This window comes from Myotis myotis, unplaced genomic scaffold, assembly GCF_014108235.1.
Source record: "Myotis myotis isolate mMyoMyo1 unplaced genomic scaffold, mMyoMyo1.p scaffold_m19_p_2, whole genome shotgun sequence".
NCBI lineage: Eukaryota > Metazoa > Chordata > Mammalia > Chiroptera > Vespertilionidae > Myotis > Myotis myotis.
The window spans coordinates 75,511,389-75,537,882 of NW_023416324.1; the positions used below are offsets into that span (position 1 = coordinate 75,511,389).

Below are 26,494 nucleotides of genomic sequence, written 5' to 3' on the forward strand. Positions count from 1 at the left end.
ACCTCCCGGCACTGGGATCAGCATGACAGGGGGCAGCAGCCAAACTCCGATAGCCCTGGGGCTCTGTGTGTGACAGGGGGCGGGGCCACAACCTCCCTATCCGACCTGCTCTGTTTGTGACAGGGGAAGGCGCCCCAACCCCCTGATCAGCCCTGCTCTGTGCCTGATGGGGGGGAGCTCCCCAACCCCCTGATTGCCCTGCGGCTCTGTGTGTGACAGGCTGCGGTGCCCCAACCCCCTGATCAGCCCTGCTCTGTGTGTAACAGGGTGTGGCGCCCCAGCCCCCACCCCCCCTCACGGGCCCTGCTCTGTGTGTGACGGGGTAGAGCCATAACCTCCCCATCGGCCCTGCACTGAGTGTGACAATGGCGGCACCCCAACCCCCTGATCGGCCCTGCTCTGTGGGTGATAGAGGGCGACGCCCCAACCGCCCCCCACGGGCCCTGCTCTGTGTATGACAGGGTGGAGCCATAACCTCCCCTATCGGCCCTACTCTGTGAGTGACAGGGGGGAGCTCCTCAACCCCCTGATGGGCCCTGCTCTGTGTGTGACAGGGGGGAGCTCCCCAACTCCCTGATGGGCCCTGCTCTGTACATGACAGGGGGGAGCTCCCCAACCCACTGATCGACCCTGCTCTGTGCGTGACAGGGTATGGAGCCCCAACCCCCCTGATGGGCCCTGCTCTGTGAGTGACAGGGGGCAGTGCGCCAATCCCCTGATTGGCCCTGCTCTGTGTGTGACAGGGGGTGGCGCCGCAACCTGCCCATCGACCCTGCCTTGAGTGTGACAGGGGGTGGTGCCCCAACCCCCTGATCCGCCCTGCTCTGTGCGTGACAGGGAGTGGCGCCGCAACCTGCCCATCGACCCTGCCTTGAGTGTGACAGGGGGCGGTGCCCCAACCCCCCAATTGGCCCTACCCTGAGCGTGACTGAGGGTGGCATCGCAACCTCCCGATCTGCCCTGCTCTGTGCATGACAGGGGGCAGCGCCCCAACTCCCCAATCAGCCCTGCTCTGAGCCCGACCAGGGGCTGCACCTAGGGATTGGGCCTGCCCTCTTCCACCCGGGAGCAGGCCTAAGCCAGCAGGTCATTATCTCCCGAGGCGTCCCAGACTGCGAGAGGGCACAGGCCGGGCTGAGGGACCCCTTTTTCCCCCAGAGTGCACAAATTTTTGTGCACCGGGCCTCTAGTCCTATATAATAAAAGGCTAATATGCAAATCAACCAAATGGTGGAATGACCAGTTACTATGATGCACACTGACCACCAGGGGGGCAGATGCTCAATGCATGAGCTGTCCCCTGGTGGTCAGTGCACTCCTACAGGGGGAGTGCTGCTTAGCCAGAAGCCGGGCTCACAGCTAGTGAGTGCAGCAGTGGTGGTGGGAGTCTTTCTTGCCTCCGCAGCAGCGGTAAGGATATCCAACTGACAGCTTAGGGCTCCCAGACTGCGAGAGGGTGCAGGTTGGGTTGAGGGACCCCACACCCCCACGTGCACAAATTTCGTGCACCATGCCTCTAGTATAATATAACATAATACAATATAATATAATACATTATAATTATGTATCTTTTATGTATTTTATAAAGTAATATATCTTTTTTTCTCAGATATCCTAAAATGAGCATTTTAAAAACAATCATGTAGAAGATATTTTAAAAATCTTACTAATAAAGGTGGGTAATTGAAAGGCTCCTCAGAACCACTGCTCTCCACATTATAATTTCTGCTTATAACACTGTTTCAGCTTTCTGTTTAGTAGTAAGGTAACGTACAAATACTGACGATCAATGACAGAGCTGTAAACAGACTAGCACTTTACTAGCACTCTACAACTAAGTGGTGCCGGCTAGCAATGTAATGTTTTGGGAGGTTAGGCTACTTACTATCTTTCTCAGCCTCTGGAAATGGCATGAAGTTTTCCCTATCTTCCATATGAAAAGAGCAGTGAGAAATGTTTATTGCACCAATAACATTTTTAGAAACAGTGTCAGATTTTTTATTCCAAATTTTATAAAGAAAGAAAACCTTAAAAAAATCATTAGGTAGATCATACATATGAAATAAAATGACTAATTTCCCCTTAAACTCCATTATTGCATGATGTTACATGACTTTCCCAGTCAACCACTCCATCTTCTGTAACAGTAAAATATGGTCCAGGTGATCCTGTTGGGCGGCATGCTTTAGGCATCTTATCAGACTGAGCTGAAGACAGCACACACTAAACTTCACTACATGTGCCACGGATCATTACTGTCTTCACTATTACTTCGCTTGTCTCACTGGTAGGTATCAATTCGTCTACATTCATCAAAAATTTGATGGCTTTTCTATCATTTTTCTTCATCCTGTCAGAAAACTGACAAATCCACTGAGGGTTACACTGGTCAGTAAATATCACTTTTAAATTACACAGGTTTTCGGTGGGGACACAGGTGCACAGCATTTGTAATATCTGCTTAGCTCTGTTACTGTTGTGAGGTGGACTTTCTAAAATATGCTGTGTTTTTTAATGTCCAACTGGTAGACCATCTTATTTTGCTTCTTCCGTATTCCTTTCATCTGAATAAGATTTTCCTGCTACTTTCTCTAAAAAAATAACTTCGTCCCCGCGCATGAATGCTCATGTCTTCACTGCCTGTGAACTTTGTCTTGTAACACAAGAGGCCTATCAACATTAAATCAGCTCCTGGCGTGGGCAGAAAATAATACACTTGCATATTTATGTTTTGGTGTAGGAGGATATTTATAAAGATCGAGGAGAAAGAGGTGTATGAAAAAGAGAGAGGGAATAATAAGCAAGATAGAGAATTACAGAAACATATTGAAGTGCCATTGGTTTGGAGATAAACATATTACCTAAAATAAAACTGTTAAAAGCCTTTTATTAACCTGGGCTATGGGTACATTAAAAATTGTTTTTATAGCTTTTTGAATTGCTTTTCAGAATATTTCCTTTAGCCCTTGAAAATAGATCGAATGCTTTTTATTTTGCAATCACCCCTATCAACTCCTCCCAATTGTGGAATATTACTTTCTGATTTGTAAGACAATAGCTCTGAGTCCAAGGATATATCCAATTACAGATGAAAGTTTTTCCTCATGTGTAGCTATGTCAGTTAAGTATCAAATGTTCTTCCCAGTAGTGAATCAAAATGAATCTCTGTAGCTTCCATGTTACCTGCAGAGCACCCGCTCAAATGAGTTGTTTTTCCAGGCTGGTTGATGTTTTAGGGGACTGACAAAGATCCCATGTTGCTTTAATCCAGTGGTTCTCAACCTTGGCTGCACATTAGAATCACCTGGGAATCTTTTTAAAATCCTGATTTCTGGGCCTCATCCTCCGGAAATTCTGTTTCTTTGTTACTAATGTTGTAGCCCCACCCCATAACAAAGAAACAGAATTTCCGGAGGACGAGGCCCAGAAATCAGGATTTTAAAAAGATTCCCAGGTGATTCTAATGTGCAGCCAAGGTTGAGAACCACTGCTTTAATCTCTAATGCTCTGTCCACACTGCAGCTCGAGTGCCCGGATGTGACCAGCCTGGAATCTGGTTCTCGCCAGGAGTAGAAAGCTGAGTGCATCGATGATGGAAGTTGTCTATCGCCTTTCCAAGGGATACACTGACTTGTGGACTTCACTTTCTGCTTCTGTACTCAAGGCACTAGTCAGTATGCCCCTTGGAGTGAACTGCAAACTTTGGCCACATACAGGATCCCCCAACACACCCTGGAACAGAACCTCATCATCTCTCAGGCTTGCTGTCAAACAAGGATGCTCTGCCAACTCTGCAGCCATGTGAAATCTAGTCTACTTTCTTGGGTATGGGTGTCTAGAGTCTATTTATGAGCAGGCAACAGTTTCAAGGGTTTCTAAAGACATCTGTAGAATGAAATGAATGAAGGTCTCAGAAGCTCAGACATATAGTCTGACATCAGCTTGCAAGTCCTTGTGTCTCCTTGAGAAACGCTTATGAAGCCTCATGGTAAACACATTTTATTCAATTAAATAAAATGGGATCTATGACAATCCTAATTCACTTCAATGGCAATGAAGAATATGTTAGACAAGGTGCTGTCAAGTCGCCATCATGTGTAACGTACTTAGAATTTTGGTCACTTAATTAATTTACAAGCTTTGCAGTAGTCACCTGAGAGTGGGTATTCTTATTGTGTCAAAGGAAGGTCACAGAATTTATTTTTATTTCCACCCTTCCCTTGGCAACTATTAGCTAGTTCTCTATGTCTATGGGTCTGTTTCTATTTTGTTTTACATATATTTTAGATTCCACATATAAGTGAAATCATACAATATTTGTATTTCTCTTATTTCACTCAGCATAATACCCTCTAGGTCATCCATGTTGTTGCTAATGGCAGAATGTCATTCTTTTCTATTGCTGAATAATAATCCATTGTATATATGTGCCACATCTTCTCTATGCATTTATCTATTGATGGACATTTAGGTTGCTTCCATATCTTAGTTATTACTAGTAGTGCTGTGATGAACATAGAAGTGCATATATGTTTTAGAATTAGTGTTCTTTTCCTCCTAATAAATACCCAGAGGTGGAATTAATTGCTAGATCACATAGAAGTTCTATTTTTAAATTTTTGAGGAAATCTCCATTCTGTTTTCCATAATGGCTGAACTAAACCCACCAACAGTGTGCTTGGGTTCCCTTTTCTCTACATCCTTGCCAACACTTTTAATTTGTTGATTTATTAATGATAGCCATTCTGACAGGTGTGAAGTGATATCTCATTGTGCTTTTGATCTGCATTTCCTTGATTAGTCATGATGAGCATCTTTTCATCTCTTGGCCATCTTTTTGTGTGTGTCCTCTTTGGAGAAAAGTCTCTTTAGGTCCTCTGCTCATTTTCTATTGGATTATATTTCTTTTGGTGTTAAGTTTCATGAGTTCCTTATGTATTATGGGTATTAATCCCTTATCAGATGTATCATTTGTAAATACCTTTTTCCATTCACTTGTTGTCTTTTGTTTTGTTGGTAGTTCAGAGTGTATATTGTTGACCACAATAAGGCCAAAAGTTCTTAAATAATTCTGGTGACACAGACAAAATGATAAAGTTGAGTAGCTATTGCTAGAAAAGGTCCTCATGTCTACTGTCAGCTAGTTGTTGTCTTTGTTTCTAAGGTAATTAAATATTTTCTGGTTTTTATTATCTAGCCCTCCATGGTTCCTATGAATCAGTCATGGTTACCTTTGGAGGAACTGTCATTAAAAGTCATTAAGTCAATCAACTATCCACTTTGACAGTGCATTTGGCAGAAACATTTTAGAAAAGCAAGCCGAAAATTAAAATTTAACAGCATGGCTACTCAAACTCCTTCTTACCTGGCTTAAAAACGCCACAAAATGAAGTCCAAATTCCAAAGCATTAGAGGGTAAACAGAAAGCTTAACATAGCCCATGTTAGGCACGCAGCTTGTGCAGCCATGGCGCCTACGCTGCTCTTCTGATTTCACGTCACTCTCACCTACATTCGCATGTGTTCCTCACGACAACTATCGGCAGTATTATCTCCGGAGCACAGACAAGAAACCGAGGCTCCCGGAGCTGAAGTGACTGCAAGTCTCCCAGCAGTTTGGGCTTCCCGTTTCCCACTTTCACACCCACCCTCATACTGCACAAGCACTGACGGAGATATAACCAGATGTTCAGGAGCAGTGCCCAAGACAAAGTGGGGTACAATGTATTTAGTAGCTCCTCCCAGTTGAAAAAACCCAAGTTCCAAATAGCTTGCAGTAGGTCTAAAATTTTCCCTTTCAATAAAAATTTCCAATTTTGCTCTCTTTGATTAATCTAATAAAAGCTAAGCCTTTGTCCATAAAGGCTTTCAGTACAGGCATACCTCATTTTATTGCACTTTGCTTTACTGTACCCCACAAGTGCTGCGTTTTTTACAAACAGAAAGCAAGCACCTCCACCAGGAAAAAGATTACAACTCACTTTATCACAGCGCCTGAAACCGAACCTGCAATATCTCTGAGGTGCACCTGCATCTAAATCTGAGAGGAGCATGACATGCCTGTGTTAAAGTTTGATTGGGTTGACGACTAGTGTCCCAAAGGACCTGGCCTATCAAAAAGGTATTAAAGCAATCAGCCTTAACAAGTCTGCAGGTAGTATCCCCTCCCTGCCACTCCCGAAGGCCCACTTCATTTCTTGCCTGGCATGCTCTAGTGTCTATGCTGTCCTCAGTCTCTCCCTACCTTTCCCTTTTCCCGCCTGTACACTGGTAGGAGGCTATTCTTTACAAAGTACAAATCTACTTGCCTGACACCTTTTAATGGGTCCTCTGCCACCCGAGGGATAAAGTCCGAATCCCATCTGCTTGCACATGTCTCACCTCTTTTTACTCTGCTATGTGATACCTCCTTAGGGCAACACTGAAGAAGTACATGAAGTTCTCTGAACACACATCTCTCTCATACATCTGTGCGCCCACATTTGGACTCCTTTTTCCTAATTCAATTATAGGGCCAACTCCCAGTAACAGTGGCAGGTAGATCTGCACCAGGCCCTGGACAATGCAGGCCTCCTCTCATGGAACAAAGTGGAAGGAAGAGAACATGAGGTTATCCTTGCTGCGGACAAAGCTGCGGTCAGCTACTTTGTAATGAGATTTTTGTCAGGAAGGAGGTCTGTTCCTCTGAAGAGATGCTTGGGGAGGAGGAGAGAGAAAATCATAGCTTCCACCCTGATTAACCCCAGGGGAGCTGTCCACACCTTTCCTTTCAGTTCTGTCTTCAGTGTGTGCTAAGGTCCTGAGGATGAATAAGCCAGATGCCTTACCTGGTAGCACTTTCTAGGTCAGCAATGCAACAGACCAAGGAGAGAGATTCTCTCCAACACAATGTGCTTATGATGCTGATGAGAACAGCAAGCCCAGAGACAGAGCAGAGACGGGACACTGACAGGGGGGCTGGGGGATGCGCACACGTTTCCAGGATGAGCACAAGTTAATCAGGTTTATAAGGTGGCGGGCTGGTTCAAGCAGAAAAAAAGCCTGAAAGAGGACAGGGCATTATGATTTCATCTTAGATGCTGAGGATTTTTTGGCTCCATATTTATGAATATAAACTTCTGGGTTTACACTATACCATCATGGCTTTTACCTGGCTAGTACTTTTAGAAATGAATGCCATCAAGCCAGTTTAGCTCCAGGATAGGGGATGGTAGGAGATGATGATGGAAAGTAGACAGGGGCCAGCTCCTGGCCTTTGTGTGTTACAGTGAAGGCTCTGGAGCTGTGTTAGTAGCTAATGGTGGGTGCTGCTGAGGGTAAGATGTAGTTACAGCTGTGTTCTGGTGAGATCATGGTTCCTAGTCTTTTGGATTCTGAACACTAGTAAAATGGTGGTGGTGGAGGAGGCAAGGTAAAGCTGTTTTTTTCTTTTAAAAAATACCCAGTTTGTGTATAAGATTAACACTTTTTATTTTACAAGTAGGGACATACTGCTTTGAAAATTTAGTATCTATGATCACAGTCACTTTATAGTAGGAAAGGATATTAAAGAAGAATCTTTTATATAGCAAATTTAAACTTACTGTATTGTATTGCCCTTATTTTTAGGCCAGATTGCTGAAAACGTCATCCTGGTCCAGCTGGCATGTAATAGTCCAATTGTTGGGCCCACTGGGATAGATCATTCTGGGATATAATTTACACAGAGCTTCAGGGACAAGACTGGGGGCAGGGAGCCCAATTAATAATTAAAATGACAGCATTGGCCCTAGCCAGTTTGGCTCAGTGGATAAAGCGTCGGCCTATGGACTGAAGGGTCCCAGGTTTGATTCCGGTCAAGGGTACATGTCTGGATTGTGGGTTCAATCCCCAGTAGATGGTGTTCAGGAAGCAGCCTATCGATGATTCTCTCTCATCATTGATGTTTCTATCTCTCTCTCCCTTTCCCTTCCTCTCTGAAATTATATATATATATATATATATATATATATATATGATTTTTTAAAATGATAGCATTATTTTAAGACTAAAAAGTTTAGATAAGATTTGCTTAGAACTCAATTCCATATACCCTTTTCTGATTTTCCTCCAAATGTCTGTGTTTTAGGAGCCTCCACATGTGGAGAGCGGCTACAGTGTTTGGACAGGTTCAAGCCTCGGACTAATGAGAGGGCACAGTCCTCTCATGGCCATGTGCAAGTCCCAGCTTGGAAGGCAGAACCCTCCCAGCCCAATTATAGCCAAAAGCCATAGCTGTAAGCTTGAACCTATGGTCCCAACACGTGGTCCCACATGCCTGAGTGATGTGGGCTTGACAGAGTTCAGGTGCATGTAATTGAGTAGGATCGAAACCCACAAGAATGTTGTAAACAGCTTGACCACGCCCTTACTTTGCCTCATGGAATCTGGCTATAAAATAAAGACATGGCTTGTAGTCCGTAGCGCTCTCTCTCCATCCGGGAGCAGCGTCCCACTCAGACCCAGCTTTCTTCTCTTGTCTGTCTTTTCTCTATCCTTCACTGCCCCTTCTCAGGGTCACTGAACCAGGCTGAGCTGGCATGGCACATAAGGCGCCCTGGGGCTGAGTATGCCATGGCCATGCCAGCTTGCCACATCCACGGAATAAGGATTTTGGCTAACTGGTTAGAGGGCCCTTGAAAGAGAGTGGAAGTGACAAGGGTAGAAAAGAGACACACAAGCAAAGGGGGAGAAGCAGCAATTGAACTGAAGATAGTAAAGCTACTCCATCCCCCAACTATGGAGATTCTCTCTGTGGCCCCAGATTGATGTCTGTTTTTCATTATTGTGAAGCCTAAGAGTCTAGGACCCAGCTTATGAGACCAGTGATGAACACCAGGCCTCTGCATCACTGAGAGGTATCAAGTAGAGCAGGGATTAACCAACCCCCAGGAAGGGGCTGACGCACCTAGAGCTCCGAAACCACCACTCATTTCATCCATCTCAGGAGAAGCAACCTTTTCCCACGGCAGCTCTGAGCAGAGTTGGGGAGGTGAAAAGGCCATTTGGTACTTCATACAGCAGGCATGACTTTAAAGCCAAATTCTGAGTGCTATGAGGTTACATCCTGACAGCGTTCTGTGTGTGAGGGAAATGCGCCGGGCGGATTAGAACACATGGGTTCAGGTGTGATGCTAGTAAATGAGATATCAACTCAGTCTTAGTCCAGGTCCTTAAGAGCAAACAAGAGGCAGAGAAACTACAAATTTGATGCTAAGCCTGCCTGCGCCAGGTGGTTTTTGTTTTTATTTTCAACACTGGGGCAAAATCTCCATTCACTGGAATCCATCCAACGCAAATCCTGCGCCTCAGCAAATTGTGGAATGAGCCTCACAGTGTTGGGCCCCATGAACCCTTTTTCCATCAAAGGCACAGCTTTCAGTACTAGGGTCTCTTAAACTTAAAAACATTGCTTCTGTTGGGGAAATGCTCATTTTTATGACTCCAACGAGATGAAGCTTTATGGAGAAATAGGAGTCAATGTGGAGAGAAGATGGAGGTGTAGCCTATCTGTTGTCCTGACAACCACACCACCAGGAAATACTATTGGATATTCCTAGACTTTGGGAGAAAGCAGCAAATTAAAGCTCATAATCAGGGATATTTTTAAAGGCAAAATGTCAAGGAATTTTGTGTTGTCAGTAAAGTTCAATACCTTATAGTTTCCATAAACAGAATTACCAAACAAGTTAATATTCACACAAAAAGGATTCTAAAGAATCAAAGATACTGTACTCACTAATACATTTCAGGCAGAATTTTAAAAACAAAGGTTAAAATGGAAAGGACACCCTGTTTGACCAGAAGACAACTGTCCAATGTTACAAACCATCCAGAGCCCACCACCGAGCCCTGGAACTGTCGTAATATGTTTCCTGAGTCAATAATCAAATTGAAAACCTTTCTAAGATTTAATTTAATCTGGCAAATTGGTCACTTACATTTTTGGAGTTTGAAACCAATCTCTCCCTCCCTACCCAGGCATATCTCAACCTCAAACTTCTACTTCCTGCAATTAACACTGTTTCAAGAAAATATTAGTACAAATAAACTCATAGAAGCAGTGTCTGCATTACTCATTAAAAGCCTCGTAACAGGCATGATAGATCCTAGCATGCAAGTGCTGAATTAATGAAAATGGCACTTCGTACTCTCCATCCAAACATGCCTTTCCTTAGCACCATAGTTTAACTTCTTTCCAAATGTAGCTTTTAGTAGAAAATGTCAACAGTTATGAGCCCTTTGAGATTTAAAATCTGAAACTCAAATTATCAAGCCTTAATAGAAGCCTAATAAATTCCTCTATGTGTTATATTATGTCTGCTTAATTACTCCAAGCCCATAAAGGAAGAAATGCAGAGGCAGAGCCTACATGGTAGCTTTACAGAAGAGTGGTTTTTGAGACTCTTTCCTCTAAATTTCATTTTTATGTGTACACTTAAAAACATAGATTCAGAAACATTATACATCTGAAACATAGATCACGCCTATAAATGTATTCAATGGATAAATTCTCTCGGGAGGCTAAAAGTGATTAAAACCACCAAAAAGTTCTTTATCGTAAACATTATATTCTCAGTTCAGTGGGCATCTCTTTATTATTGCTAACAGTTTATCTCTTACACTGACTGGAAAGAGACACAACTTGCTTGTTGAAATTACCATTCCAATACTGTTTCTACGGAACATAAATAATCTTTTAATGAAGCATGGAGTCACTGTTACTTAGAAAATGGTCTTTGCTTATCTGCTGCTGTTTAGAAAAAAAGATAGCAAGTACCATTATTTTTATTCTGATAATGTTAATCTTAAATAGTATCTTTGGAGGGGAAGCAAAAAATGTTCCCTTGTCAAGCACACAAGGAGGAGGGGCCCATCTATATATATAAAAGGCTAAGTGACCGGCCGTATGTACATCTGACTGTCTGACTGACTGACCAGCCAGCACATATGACTTGCACTGGCAATTTAAAAATAAACATTGACTCGCGCATGTGCGATACATGTAAAGTTCTTGCTAGCGCCTATTGCATGCATGTTTCAATCTGTCATTGTTGATTGTGAATTTGGTTGTTCTTTTTTTAAAAAAATATATTTCTTTATTGATTTCAGATAGGAAGGAAGAGGGAGAGAGAAATAGAAACATCAATGATGAGAGAAAATCATTGATTGGCTGCCTCCTGCATGCCTCCTACTGGGGACCAAGTCCACAACCCAGGCATGTACCCTTGGCCAGAATTGAACCTGGGACCCTTCAGTCTGCAGGCTGATGCTCTATCTACTGAGCCCAACTGGTTAGGGCTGAATTTGGTTGTTTTCGATGACATTCTGAAGCTGAAAGAAAGCAGAGTCCTCGACAGGATATGTCTCAAGACCAACTATTGGCACAATGTACCTCTGAAGCTCTGCGATGACTATTAATAAATCATAAGGACAAACTTTAGACAGAGTAGGAATATTCCTACCTGAACCTGTTTTCACACATGGTCAGTTATATGTTTGCTTTCTCTCGAGTTTGAAGAGCGTGTGACATTGAAATTAAAGTTGTAAATACTTCATCACAAGGGAAATTAGTCAAGCACTTTGAAAGTGTTTTTACTATTAATGTGGTATACCGGGAGATAGTAGAATAAGTTTAATCAATTTATCAGTCATTGTTTTTATCAATGTTGTTTTTTATATCATGTTTTTGTTTTTATATCATGTCTTTGTCATTTTTTATTTATCAATCAATTTATATGTTATTTTCATATACATTTTGCCAATTTTCTTTCATCTCTTATACTTCTATTATAGAGAAAGGGCGAATAGCAATATTAAAATATTTCTTCTAATTAACTTCCTTTCAATGTGCATGAATCTGTGTAACAGGCCACTAGTACAATATAAGGCTGCCATAATGTCTGTACCTCAGAGGAGCAGGGTACTTACTCTGGACTGACATGCAAGATCAGCCTGGCATCACCAGAAGATCATTTTCCCCTACACCTTGACCCTACCTTCACCGCACCCCCATCCAACAAAAGGGGCTTCCTGTGTTATGATCAACTCTTATTTTTCTTAATATGCATTTTATAATTTTTCAGTAGCTAGTTTCTTGACTGAGTTAGCACTTTTAAAGTAAAAATGTGTTCTAAAATTATAGTAAATAAAAATCACTTTTTCCATCAAAAGACAAAAGATAGAATGAAAACAAAAAGGTAGGAAACTCAGATGCCATTTCTTTTCTTTAAAATTGAATTTATTGGAGTGACAACTACTCCATCCAGGTTTCAAGTGTACAACTCAACAAAACACCATCTGCACACTGTACCGTCTGCCCATAGCCCAAAGCAAAGTCTCTTTGTGTCCCCATGTATCTCCCCCCCCCCCCCCCCCCCGTTGCCCACCTCCACCCATCCCCTTTCCCTCTGGCTATCACCACACTGTTGTCTGTGTCAAACGCAATTTCAAAGCCAAAAAATTCCTATTGATCTTTCTCTGAAACTTTCATACTGGGTAGATGTGGTTTAAAGTGGATTGTACAAGTATTGACAGACCATGAATATGCTACACACACTGCCCAAATCAGCAAGGTGCTTCCTTAGAGAACTATCACAAGTGGACAAAAGCAAAAGGTGTCAAGGGCGGGGGGGGGGGGGGGAAGACACATATGTAATACCCTTTGTAATACTTTAAGCAATAAAACAATTAAAAAAAAAAAAAAAAGCAAAAGGTGATCCCAAATCACAAATCCTAAATACATCTGGTGCCACATTTTGTGTTTTTTGTTTTGTTTTGTTTTTGTGTGTGTTTTTTTTACATCTTTTGTTATGGAAATATGTGTTATTTAAAATAATCAGGCTTATTGCAAAGATCTTTTTCAAGGGTAGCCAGAGAGTCAATAATCTTCCTCTTTAGTCTCTTAAGTATCCTCACACCCAACCACAGCTTGTGGAACCAGAGGGAAGGTTTTGAATCCCAAACCCTGCCTGTAGCAGGGGTCTACACTGAAGACCACAAAACAAATGCACAAAGGTAAGATCTTCACAGAGCGTAATAAAGAGAACTAGGTGTCACTGCTAAGAGTGAATATCTGTGAGGACTATATAAACCGCTGAGGACATGCTTTCATAAAATGGAATATATTACAGATATGCACTGGCCTGGGCTCTGCTGATGTCATGGTGAGTAGAACCAGATATGGTCCCTGTCCTGATGAAACTAGTCTAATGAGGGAGATGAACCATGATCAAGTGATCACACAAATGTAAACTGGTAATTTCGATGAGTGTTACAGGAATGTCACCTGCTGCTATGGGAGTGCGCATGTGCTGATTTGGCCTAGTCAGAGAAGCCCAGAAAAGGTTCTCTGAAAAGCTCTGGGGGTGAGATCTGCAAAGTGACCGGGAGCTAACGGGGTAGAGAGGGTGTGAGGGAACAGAATAAGGCCAGATGTACCTGGAGCAGAAAGAGCAAGAGGGAGTGTGGGAGTCAGCCTCACACACGGAATGGTTTTGCCTTTTCCCCAAAAGAATGGAAAGCCATTGAAGAGTTTTAAGAAGAGAAATGATATAATTATAGTTGTTGGCATAAAGACCATTCTAGTTGCCCTTTGGCAAACATATCTCAGAGGGAAACAACAATGAATGCTTAGGGGCCATGAGAAGGTGATGGCTATACAGCAGGCAAGAGCAGAGGGGCCAGAGTTGATTTGAAATAGAAACATACAAGGATTTCCTAGTCTGTAGTCAGTGGGGTGTTTCACTATTAGCAGATACTCCCTTATACACTGAAAAAGAGAAGCGGCATTCCATCCCAGAAATGAAACCATCTTTTGCCCTGTTGACCTTTTCCCTGGAAAGACAAATCATATGTAATTATATATACATGACTATAATTATCTAAAACTAAAATACATAATTAGATACACAGGTGTAAAGGTTAAAAGTTGAAGATTTAAGAAATTAAATGGGAAATTCATGTGCATGTTTAGTTATTCTGGACTGAGTTTTAAAGGATACAATATTTCTACTTATCTAAATTAAATCACTCAGATTATAGGCCACATACTCGTAGTTAGTGATGAAATTCACACTAAGTTCCCAGACCTAACCTGTCAACACTTCTAGGAATGCTAACATACATGATTTGCGTGTAGTTACTCATGTCTGAAAAGAAGAGAAATGGAAACATGTAAATAACTAACATATCCATAGGACAGTGCACGGCAGTGGTCCAGGAAGGGAAACGGTGGGGCACAAACCCAGCCCAGGCTTTAGGGGAGAGGTTCTCTGGTGCCTGCAGTTATCTGGCTCATAGCCTTCATCGCCATCCTCTGAGCTGAGCCCCCAAGGAAAGCAGGAACAGCATATCAGATCCCTGCAGATGCTGAAAGCTGAAGGCGGCGGAGAGGAAAGCTTTGACGTCTGTCACTGGAATGACAGGACAAAATGGACTGCAATAAACAACAGTGCGAGCAGGATAATTTGATACAGTGGGACCTTAAGCTTCTCCAGATGCTGAGCTCAGCTTGGGACATGAGATAAGAAGACAGCATTTACCCTCTTGAATAAAGTAGGGGTGGGTAAGAGCAGGAAAAAAGAAACCTCCTCGTGTAAATAGAAACCAGTTCACTCACATGCATGCCCTCAGATACACACATCAACTCACATATGGTATAATAGAATACATACAGTACTCACATGTTACAAACACGTGTAAAATATCATACTTATACATATGTATAAAATATAACTTTTCTGCTGGTCTAACGTTAAATGAGGAAGGCCAGAAAGAAAAACAAGTGCTTGTGAGGAATCTTAACGTGGAAACAGCACTAGACCAATATTAAGCTCACTTAATATCATAATGCTCCACAACTATTACAAATAGAATGCCTCTGAATAACATTTCTTTCCCAAATAAACAAGCACATGCAGACACAGATTTTGACTGTGAAGATTTAATTCACAACAGAAGGATGTTGCTTATGGAGTGAGAAGTGAAATCACAGTCCCCCTGGGCACATCCAGGTGCCTGCCAGTTTTCTGTAATGAGGCTGAGTGATGTGCTCACATTCCTCAAAGACTGTTTTGTCCCAATAAAGCGAGCGTAGGTGACTGGTGGATGTCACAATGAAACAGAAGCGCCACCACAATACTGAACTCACAAAGCAGCTTGCTTCCTGGTGAAGATTCTGACCTAGCTTTTCTTTACTTAAGTCAAAAATTTACAAAGACAATAAACAAAACAAGACACTAACACAAGCATATGATTTTGTAATTATAAGATATATCGTGCTTGCGTAATCAAGAACAATGAGAAAAGACCATCTTAAGAAAAAGAGCTAACATTTATTAGCTATTATGTTACTGTAAAAGGCATTAAGCTGGAGACGCTACATTTATCTTAAGACCCTGCAAGGTGATTGTTATTAGCTTCATTTAACACGACTGGCTCAGAGCATGGAAGCAGAATTTGTCCAAGGTCATAGAGCTTGAAAGTGATAGAGCAGGGATCAAGCTCATGTCTGTTGAATTCTGACAAGCTCAAAAGCCCATCTCTTCCCACCCCACCCACTGTCTTTCAAAATATTACTGCAGAAACAAAGAACCATGTTCAGAAAAAAAAAATCCATAAACACATACCAAGAGCCAACGGGATACATGACTAAAAGGCATTGAGTCCCATGCTGAAAAACCCACCCAGGCAGACAGGAGACCTTCCCCTTGGCAGAGCTTACAAGGACTCCAAGATTCTGTTTTCTAGAACCTTCTTCATTGGGCTTGATACTTTTAGAAGATTCCATGCCAAGGCAACAACAAAGGCATGCCTACCATTCTTGCTGCCCAGGATCCTGGGATCTCTCTGAACCTTTCCAGCTATTTGAACTCCATTAATCCCAGCATACAAATTCCTTCTTGGCTGCTACTCTTAACTGATGAGCCATCTCTTTACAAAAACATTAAATGCTTTACAAATTTTCAAAAACTGAGAAAGGCACAAAAAAGAATATAAAATCACCAGGGAATCACTTAGAGATAACTATTGTCAATACTGTGGTATATTTTTTTCTAAGCAAATGTATAATTTTTTAAAATACAATTGAATATCATACATACATACATATCCTATCTAATAAAAGAGAAACATGGTAATTAGCCATATGTCCGCTACCCTTCCCATCGGATAATCAGGGCGATATGCAAATTAACTGCCAGCCAAGATGGCGGCCAGCAGCCAGGCTACTAACACGAACAGGAGGCTTGCTTGCTTCAGTGATGGAGGACTCCAACGTTCCCCGCCTGCCGCTGCCGGCCTCTGAGCTGCTAAGAAACATTGTTACAAATATAGGAGCTAAACAAAACCCCAGAAACCTGTGTTCAGTCAGCCGGGATCTCAGAGCTGGAGTTACAACAAAGTTTCAAATACAGAAAGTAAACAAAGCCAGAAACCTGCTTTCAGCAGCGAGGTCTCACAGCTAAAGCCGGCTCTCAGCTCCAGTGACAGCCATAAATCCAAGAATAAAAAAAAAAAAGGAAAAAAGGAGCGGTTGGGAGCTTCAGTCACCCGCAAGCCTGAAAATGGCCCTCAGCCCCTCAACCAGACTGGCCAGGCACCCCAGTGGGGACCCCCACCCTGAAGGGGGTGTGACCAGATGCAAACAGCCATCATCGCCTCATCCAGGCTGGCCAGGCACCCCAGTGGGGACCCCCACCCTGATCCAGGACACCCTTCAGGGCAAACCAGCCGGCCCCCACCCATGCACCAGGCCTCTATCCTATATAGTAAAAGGGTAATATGCCTCCCAGCACCGGAATCAGCGGAGCTGAGAGGCCTCCTGGCACCGGGATCAGCATGACAGGGGGCAGCGCCCAAATCCCCTGATCGCCCTGGGGCTCTGTGTGTGACAGGGGGCGGGGCCACAACCTCCCTATCTACCCTGCTCTGTTCGTGACAGGGGAAGGCGCCCCAACCCCCTGATCAGCCCTGCTCTGTGCCTGATGGGGGGAGCTCCCCAACCCCCTGATCGGCTCTGCTCTGTGTGTGACAGGGTGCGACGCCCAAACCCCCCCCCCCCCCCCCGCACGGGCCCTGCTCTGTGTGTGACGGGGTAGAGCCATAACCTCCCCATCGGCCCTGCCCTGAGTGTGACAATGGCGGCGCCCCAACCCCCTGATCAGCCCTGCTCTGTGGGTGATAGAGGGTGGCGCCCCAACCCCCTGATCTGCCCTGCTCTGTGTGTGACAGGGGGCAGTGTCCCAACTCACCTATCGGCCCTACTCTGTTCGTGACAGAGGGGAGCTCCCCAACCCCCTGGTGGGCCCTGCTCTGTGCGTGACAGGGGGGAGCTCCCCAACACCCTGATTGACCCTGCTCTGTGCGTGTCAGGGTACGGGGCCCCAACCCCCTCATTGGCCCTGCTCTGTGCGTGACAGGGTACGGAGCCCCAACCCCCTGATTGGCCCTGCTCTGTGCATGACAGGGGGTGGTGCCACAATCTCCCCATCGACCCTGCCTTGAATGTGACAGGGGGCAGTGCCCCAACCCCCCAATCGGCCCTACCCTGAGCGTGACTGAGGGTGGCATCACAACCTCCTGATCCGCCCTGCTCTGTGCATAACAGGGGGCGGTGCCCCAACTCCCCAATCGGCCCTGCTCTGAGCCCGACCTGGGGCTGCACCTAGGGATTGGGCCTGCCCTCTGACACCCGGGAGCAGGCCTAAGCAAGCAGGTCGTTATCTCCCGAGGGGTCCCAGACTGCGAGAGGGCACAGGCCGGGCTGAGGGACCCCCCTCCCCCCCGAGTGCACAAATTTTTGTGCACCGGGCCTCTGGTTATCTTATAAAACTTTTGAAATTTTTTAAATATCAATGAACATTTTCTGTCATTAAATATTCTTCTATGCCATGCTTTTCAGGGGTTGAATGGCATTATATCCATATGAATGTAGCATATTTATCTAAATCATCACCTATTGGATATTTAGTTTGTTTTGAACATTTTTGTATTGAATGTCCTGCAATAAACATCCTCATAGATTTGTTTTTACCCAGATTCATGGCTGTTTCATTATAATAACTAGAGGCCCGGTGCATGAAATTCTTGCACTTGGGGAGTATCTCAGCCTGGTCTGTGCCCTCTCACAGTCTGGGACCCCTGGGGGATGTCCGCCTGTGAGCTTAGGCTCAATCCCCCCAGGTGGCAGACATCCCTCTCGCAGTTCAGGACCCCTCACTCCTTACTGTCCACCTGCAGTGGAGGTGGGAGAGGCTCCTGCCACCGCTGCTGCCCTCGCCAGCCGTGAGCTTGTCTTCTGGCTGAGTGGCACTCACCCTGTCGGAGTGCACTGACCACCAGGGGGGAGCTCCTGCATTGAGCATCTGCCCCCTGGTGGCCAGTGCACATCATAGCAACTGCTTGTTCTGCTGTTCAGTTGATTTGCATATTAGGGTTTTATTATATACTAGAGGCCCGGTGCACAAAAATTTGTGCACTCGGGGGTAGGGGGTCCCTCAGCCTGGCCTCTGCCCTCTCGCAGTCTGGGACCCCTTGGGGGATGACCACCTGCTGGTTTAGGCTTGCTCCCCAGGCGATTGGGCCTAAGATGGCAATCAGACATCCCTCTGGCAGCCCGGCAGCCCTCGGGGGATGTCCATTTGCCAGCGGGGAGCAGACCTACGCTGCAGTCAGACATCCTTAACGCTGCTGAGGAGGCAGGAGAGGCTCCCACCACCATTGCTGTACTGGCAGCCATCAGCCTGGCTTGTGGCTGAGCAGAGCTCCCCCTGTGAGAGCGCACTGACCACCAGGGGACAGCTCCTGGATTGAGCGTCTGCCCCCTGGTGGTCAGTGTGTGTCATAGTGACCAGTCATTCCCAGTGGTTCTGCTGTTAGGGTCAGTTTGCATATTACCCTTTTACTATATAGGATAGGGGCCTGGTGCACGGGTGGGGGCCGGCTGGTTTGCCCTGAAGGGTGTCCCAGATCAGGGTGGGGGTCCCGCTTGGGTGCCTGGCCAGCCTGGGTGAGGGTCCCCACTGGGGTGCCTGGCCAGTCTGGGTGAGGGGCTGAGGGCCGTTTTCAGGCTGGCGGGAGACTGAAGCTCCCAGCCTCTTTATTTTATTTTATTTTTTTTTTTATTCTGGGATTTATTTACCTTCTATAGCTGTCACTAGAGCTGAGAGCCGGCTCCAGCTCTGAGGCCGTGGCTGGCTGAAAGCAGGTATCTGGGGATTGTTTAGTTTCTATAATTGCAACATTGTTGCTTAGACTGGAGCTCAGAGCTGGGCTGTGGCAGGTGGGGAACCTTGGCTTCCTCCATCACTGGAGCAAGCAAGCCTCATGTTCGCTTCAGCTGTGTGGCTGCCGGCCGCCATCTTTGTTGGCAGTTAATTTGCATATCCTGCTGATTAGCCAATGGGAAGCATAGCGGAGGTACGGTTAATTACCATGTTTGTCTATTATTAGATAGGACTAGAGGCCCAGTGCATGAAATTCATGCATGGGTAGTGGCTGTCGGCTGGGGCCTCCCTTCCCCAGCTGCTGGCCAGGCCTTCCTTTGTTCTGCACCACCCCTTGGTGGTCAACGTACGTCATAGCGAGTGATCGAACTCCCGGTCAGTTGAACTCCTGAGGGGACACTTTGCATATTAGGCTTTTATATATAGAGAGAGGATTCCTCCACACATTTGCAAGTCCTTGATACATGCTGCCAGGCTGCCTTCTCACAGATTTTATGAAATTTCATTCCCAGCAAGAGTAATAAGTACTAATGCATGTGAAATGTTTCTCTTAAATACAATAATCACCAACTTGCAAAGTTACTTATAAGTGAATTAACTCAGTCAACAAATACTTATTAACCTTATAAATGTGCCAGATTCTGGGGGGATAGCAAGCAGGTACAGTCCTTGCTTTTACAGAGCTTTCTTTGTATTAAGACAGAAAATGAAGGAAGTAATAACAGTAAATTGTTCAAAATGCAAACATGGGGCATCATGAGAATGACTAGGCTGGAACAGTATCCAGAGGTGGAACTGCAAATCTTGGGACTGATGAGGGTCTTTAGGACTGATGAGTGTCTTGGGCAAGGTCATACTTTTCCGTGAGCTCCTCAATCTAAGTGCTGCCACCACAACATTCCCCTTACCTCCTACGTTTGTTTCTTGCTTGAGTGGAGGTAAAATGGAATAGAGCTGACCCTTGAACAACAGGATTGAACTGGGCTCACTTACATTCGGATTTTTTTCAACAAATACAGTAAACATATTTTCTCATGTTTATGATTTTCTTAATAACACCTTCTGTTCTCGAATTTATTTTATTCAAAGAATATGCTATATAATGCCTATAACATACAAGATATATGTTAATTTTCTGTTTATACTATCAGTAAGGGTTCTAGTCAACAGTAGGCTATTAGAAGTTAAGTGTTTGGGTAGTCAAAAGTTATACGTGAATTTTTGACTATGCAGGGGTCGGTGCCCCTTACCACAATGTTGTTCAAGGGTCAAGTGTATTTTTTTTAAAAAGTCCCCTCCCAAGTATAAAAGAAATTACTACTAAATATAAGTTCTTTAAGTTAACTCCCACCCTTTATACACACACATACACAATGATTAAAACCAGAACAATTCTGGAGAAAAATTAAGTAAAATAAAGCAATTACTTAGGAAAAATATTTTTCTAGATGATTATGCAGATTTGGATTATAATGTTTTTCATAACTAAATTTCTAGATATTGTAATCAATATGGTACATAATTCTCAGGAACATAAATGACTATCAAAAGTGCTCAGCAGTAAGTGGCCTAAAGATTTTAAAAGGAAGCTATCAAAATGCACAGTAATTACATTATCAACATAACATCATCCCTGCATTTTGGTATTTTACACAGTATAGAATTTAGTAACCACTGAAGCTCACCTCTACATAGTAAGCCACTTTTCCATTTCATGTAGACAAGACTCAAACATTAAAACTTTAACAATTATATCTAATGAGTATATAGTTATACCATTGCCTTAGAAACAGCAGTACCTTTTTCTTTCTCAAATGTGTGAGGATATGAAAATATATCAGGACTTGATAAAATTCTGGTCCTTATCAGGTGTTATAAAGAAGGAATACTTAAATCAATTTTTATTTCTTAGAATGAGTTTTACATGTATAATTTCTTTGTAATTAAGTTTTAAGCATATATATAAAAAGCAAACACAAATCTATCCTATATGTTTGCATGAGTATAGGTAATGTATGGCATTTATCCAGTGCTCACTACATGATTTTTTAATATCTTCACATGTGTTAATTTATTTCATTATTAAGACAACCCATTGAAAAATATATTTCCATTTAATGGGTGAGAAAACTTAAGCACAAAGCAATAACGTATCAACCCTTTTCCAAGGGTACACAGCTAGTAAAAGGCAGAGCTGAGAATCAAAGCCAGGAATGAATACGTATGAAATTCAGATGTCATCTGGGGTCTCCCTGCCCTGTTAGCTCTAAGCTCCAACCTTCCACATCTTATCCAATGAAAAAGTTCAGTGTGCTTCTTGCCCTGGTAGGTGTGGCTCGATTGGGTGTCATCCCATGCACCGAAGGGTTGCTGGTTTGATTCCCATTGCAGGCTTGATCCTGGGGTGGGGGAGGGTGCAGGAGGTGGCCAATTAATGCTTCTCTCTCACATCAATGTATCTCTCTCTCCCTCTCCCTTCCTCTCTCTAAAAAGCAATAAAATATTCTTTAAAAGGAAAAAAAAGTTCAGTGCCCTTTTCCAAATGACTTTAAATATCTAGGGTACTTGCATTCTCAATGTCATATCTAGCTCCTAACTTATGGTCTTCTGACTTTCTTTTTAAATTAAGTGCAGGTGAAAAACATGCAAACTGAGTATTAGTTCCCTCCATTTCTCCTCTCTTTTATCACCCTTTCTCTCTTCTATACTAAAAGAATTACCTTTATTATTCTACTAGAGGCCCAGTGCATGAAAATTCATGCACTGGAGGGGGGGAGGCCCTCAGCCCGGCCTGTCCCCTCTCATAGTCCGGGAGCCCTCAGGGGCGGGAGGCGACCCAGTGATCAGGGGAAGGTGATGCCCCCATCACACCTCTGCTGCTGCCAATGCCGGCAGCGCAAGCCTCAGCTGGCCCTGGTTACCTGAACCTCGGGTGGCCCTGGGTGGCTGGGCAGCTGGGAAGCCACCATCCAAGGCTTGCCTGCGCCTTGGGCCGGCCCTGGGTGGCTGGGGGGCTGAGGGGACTGGGGGACTCTAGAGGCCTTGCCGTGTGCCTGCCGCCCTGACGGGGCTGAGGGGACTGGGCACCACCATCTTGTGGCTGTGGGCACTGCCATCTTTGAGGGTGGGGCAGTCAATTAACATATTCCCTCCTTATTGGCTGTGGGCGCCACCATCTTTGCGATGGCATGAGGGTCATTTAGCATATTCCCTCTTTATTAGATAGGAGGATTGCAGAGCAGCGGGTTCTATCTTTCATGGGATTCTAAGTCATGGCCTCGGGTTCTACTTCCTTTTTTAAGAGGATTTCTGTTGCTAGCTAAGAGAATATCTTTCTCCCCATATTGCACACAAATATGGATGTGAGATGACCTATATTAACATTGATAGAAAATATTGCTACAGATGATCATGCAGCTGCCATAATAGAACAAATCTGACATATACTCACTGAATGATCAGAATAGAGGCACAGGCAATCCAAGTTCAAATGACATTAGGTTAATTCATTAAAGGTTTAAATAAATCCATACGGGAGTAATTATTTTTCTTTGTATTTGAGAATCGTGGTTAGAAATGAGACTGCTTAATGATGAAACGAAATCACATACCTTCACCCTGCCAATGAGGCTGTCAATATATGTATATAACAAGTGCTAGAAAGTCATGTCAAAACACTATTAGAAAAAGCAGGTATTGGAGGCATATATAAATTACTAAATCATGTGTATCTAATACATATAAAAATGCATTTTCAAAACATCACCTACTCTGACACAGTGAATATAAATTATTCACATGCCTTTCTACACTAGGGGGGAATGAAAAGGAGTTGGAGAAAGAAAGAATTCAGAAATAAATTTTAGAAAATGAAACAATGTTTCATAAATTACTGATGTCCTAAGAGCCAAACAAAAATGTTTCTTGAGCAATGTTCTGTTAAGGCCAACTAGATTGCAGTGTGTCCGGACCCCCTGGAGCTGGGCAGTGTCCGGCCTGAGTGGCTGCGTGAGCTGGTCTCTGTTGAGGGTATTCTGTCAGATGACCATGAAAGATAAAATGTTTTTGCAAACCAGCCCTTTCCTTCAAAATGTCTTCACAGTAACTGAAGAACAACTGCATTAAGCATTATTTTATATATATATATGTAACTTACTTCATAATTTGGGGCAGGAAATAAAAGTTCAAAATGAGCAGTCTAGCTGGTGTGGGCTCTAAGACTGGCATACACGGTTGCACCTTGAAAGCAAGGACTGTCATTAGTAGCCATCGTGCCCCTGATTTTGAGTCACTAAATGTTTGCTGAATGAATGTTTGTGGAGGTGATAGGCCAGGTTACCTGTTGAATAAGTCTGGCAGGTGCCAGCTTATTAAGAGAAGGAAATTCATCTTATTCAAGAGTATACCCTTATTACTTGGCTCGATGCTTGGTACCTATTGAGTGCTCAGTTCATGGTTAGCAATTTTATAGTAATGAGAGAAGACAGCAGATCAAAGTGGAGACTATTACTACGCCCATCTGAAAGCAAGAAGAAGGGAGTCCCAGAAAAGGGGAGACATCACAACTACTGGGGACAACTGGTGGTAGCCCAGGAAAGCCTTGAGGCCTGACTGAGAGTTGAGGGGAAGGAAGAGCTTCCTGAAGGTAGAGAGCAACCTCTTCTGGGACAGGAAGGAAGGAAAAGATCATGAATGAAGCACAGAATTATTTGTAAGGGAAAAGAAAAGAACATCAAATATGTCACAGATGAAAATGATAATGAAAATCATCTCACTTAATGAAAATGAAAATACCCATTTACAAAGCACAGGGGCAACTGTCAGCAAAGACTACCCCTATTCCTCAACAGGAGCGAGGATGAAGTGAGTAGGACCTGGGCCTTGGGAATGGCAAGGGCTGCAAATAATCGGGGTGTGTGTTTGGGGTGGGAGCGGCATGCTAGGGAGAACTGGGAAGTTAAAAAATATTAGATAGGAACCATATTTCTCAAACCAATGCTTTGATTGTTCAATAATTTTATCAAGAACTGTGCTAGGCACTGTGGAGGATTTAGAGAAATGTAAGATAGAGCTGTTGTCCCTGAAAAGTTAAATAACCCAGAGATACTTCATGGTAGAATGTGAATATATGAAGAAAAAAAAAGTGGAAGAGATAAAGGCAAAACATTCCATAACAAGAACTATATTCTTTCATTGTTATTTCTCTTATATTAAATTATAATAATTATTTGCTCTACTTTTTCTTATTGTTTATTTTGTTGTTTACAGTCCACAGAGTCATTTTCTGGCTTTCATAAAGGAAGTTATTTTGGTAAGTATTTGAGGTCTTTGTTTTGTGAAAAAACGGCTTCTCCTGAAGGTTTACTGAACAAAACAGATCACAAAGCTCTGGCGAAGCCCAGGGTGGCTTCTTAGGTAGACAGACCAGACTCTCTTGAGAAACATTCTTTGTGCAAATGCAGCCTGCTCCCCGGAGTCACCCAACCAACACAAACTGTTATTACCACCCATCCACACCGAGCTGGCCCTGAGAGGGTTAAACTAAAAATCAAGTTATTGTTGCTTCTCTTTTGGTTTAGTACAGCCTTTCTGTAATTCTCTAGAGCTAGGCAGCTGACAGCATGGATTTTTATTGAAGAAATGCTGTGACATTTGTTCTAAATGTCACATTTCTCCCCCACAAACTAAAAATAGCACGTCACCATACCCTTACCCCTAATAAAATTGTTGGCTTGGAAATGACATTGATAAGCAAAATGAAGCATATAACCTTTTCTACCCTTCTCTATAAATGTTTTATTTATTCCTGAGTAACATTTGGTATCTTTTGTAGGCTGAGATCAAAGGGACAAATCAGTTAATTTCACCACTGAAGTTGTCTTTACAGTATGGAATTGTCACTTTTAAAGCATGTTCCAGGCAGGCACTGCTGTCATTTGAGCAGTGATCTAGTGACTGACAGAAAGTATGTGTAGAAATAATGTGTGCTCTCATAGTAATGTGACATTTTATGAGCAGTTTGACTGTTTTCATTACTCTGATTTCAGGCTGGTGAAGAGCAAGCTAGAAAGCCAGCGATGGAATATGGAAGGCCTGTCAGGATGAAGTTGATAGGACAACCTTGAAATCAGGCTGCTGTATTTAATAAGACGGTGGCAATTATCTGAAAGCACTTTAAATATTAAGTTGACTTGAATGCTTAATCTGATCAATCCCAAGGTCACTGGTTTTATTGACAAGAGTGGCTACCTGACACGAAGAGCCGTTTCAAGCAAACTTTATGGATGCTTTGGGTATACTTGCCTTCATTATCCAACTAGGTTTTGCTTTAAGGGTGAATATTTAGTTACCAGGTAACTTTCATCGCAACAAACTTTATCTCTGAACTGTTCTGTTCAGTCATGGGATGCTGTTAGAAAGAATGCATTGCTGGCAAACACAGCAACGTTCTCTGAGGAATCGCCAGGAATTTTGCTTTCTAGTATGGCAAATAAGGAATACCTGTGCACCTTGCTTCTGAATACCCAACACTCACTCAATGCACGCTGTTTGGTAAATGTGCAGTTAATGTGGGGATTCTATAGATCCTTACTACTCGTTTGAACTGGTATGTTCAGGGCACGTATCTATTTGGTGACACACAATTTGGAATCCCCAAATTACTTCAAGATTGGTAGAGAGAATGGACTCACTTAAAGAGTGAATTTAGCCAAGTTCCCACTATTTTAATCTTTACACGGCTTCCTTACTGTCAGTGTACACAGTCACTTTCAGGAAGGCCTGAAGGTGTCATTCTAAATTTTCAATTACATTTATTGGTCTAAATTAGGGCTGCAGCTATAAACTATAAGGTTTCTTGGGAACTTGAGAGTTCACAAAGAAAGGTTTAGAATGTATAGTCAACAAAATTGCAAATGTCAAAGACTGCTATCTAAAAATTATTGCATCCAGGTAGGTTGAGTGCTATTTCCACTGTCTAATACCAAAATAATGTTACTAGTATATAAATACCCCTTGAAAATATTTTTTTTGTAAGCAAATCACTACATTTCTGTAACTCCTAATTCCCTGAATGCTTAATTACACTGTAAGCTCCTCAAGGGAAGCTTCTGGCCTAAATGTTTGTATCCCTAAGCACCCAGCATGTAGCAGGCACACAATATATGCTAATATTTCCTTCACAATACTAAAGCTAATGTCTCTTACAATTACAGATGTAAGTAAAACTTCATCCTAGTAATCTAGGACTTA

The 26,494-nt window shown here is 43.3% G+C and overlaps 1 protein-coding gene across 2 annotated transcripts in view; it reads right to left on the reverse strand.

Annotated features, from left to right (window-relative positions):
• Positions 1 to 26,494, reverse strand: part of CDKAL1 (CDK5 regulatory subunit associated protein 1 like 1) — a 686,928-nt gene that overhangs the window by 63,738 nt on the left and 596,696 nt on the right. The window lies entirely within an intron of this gene.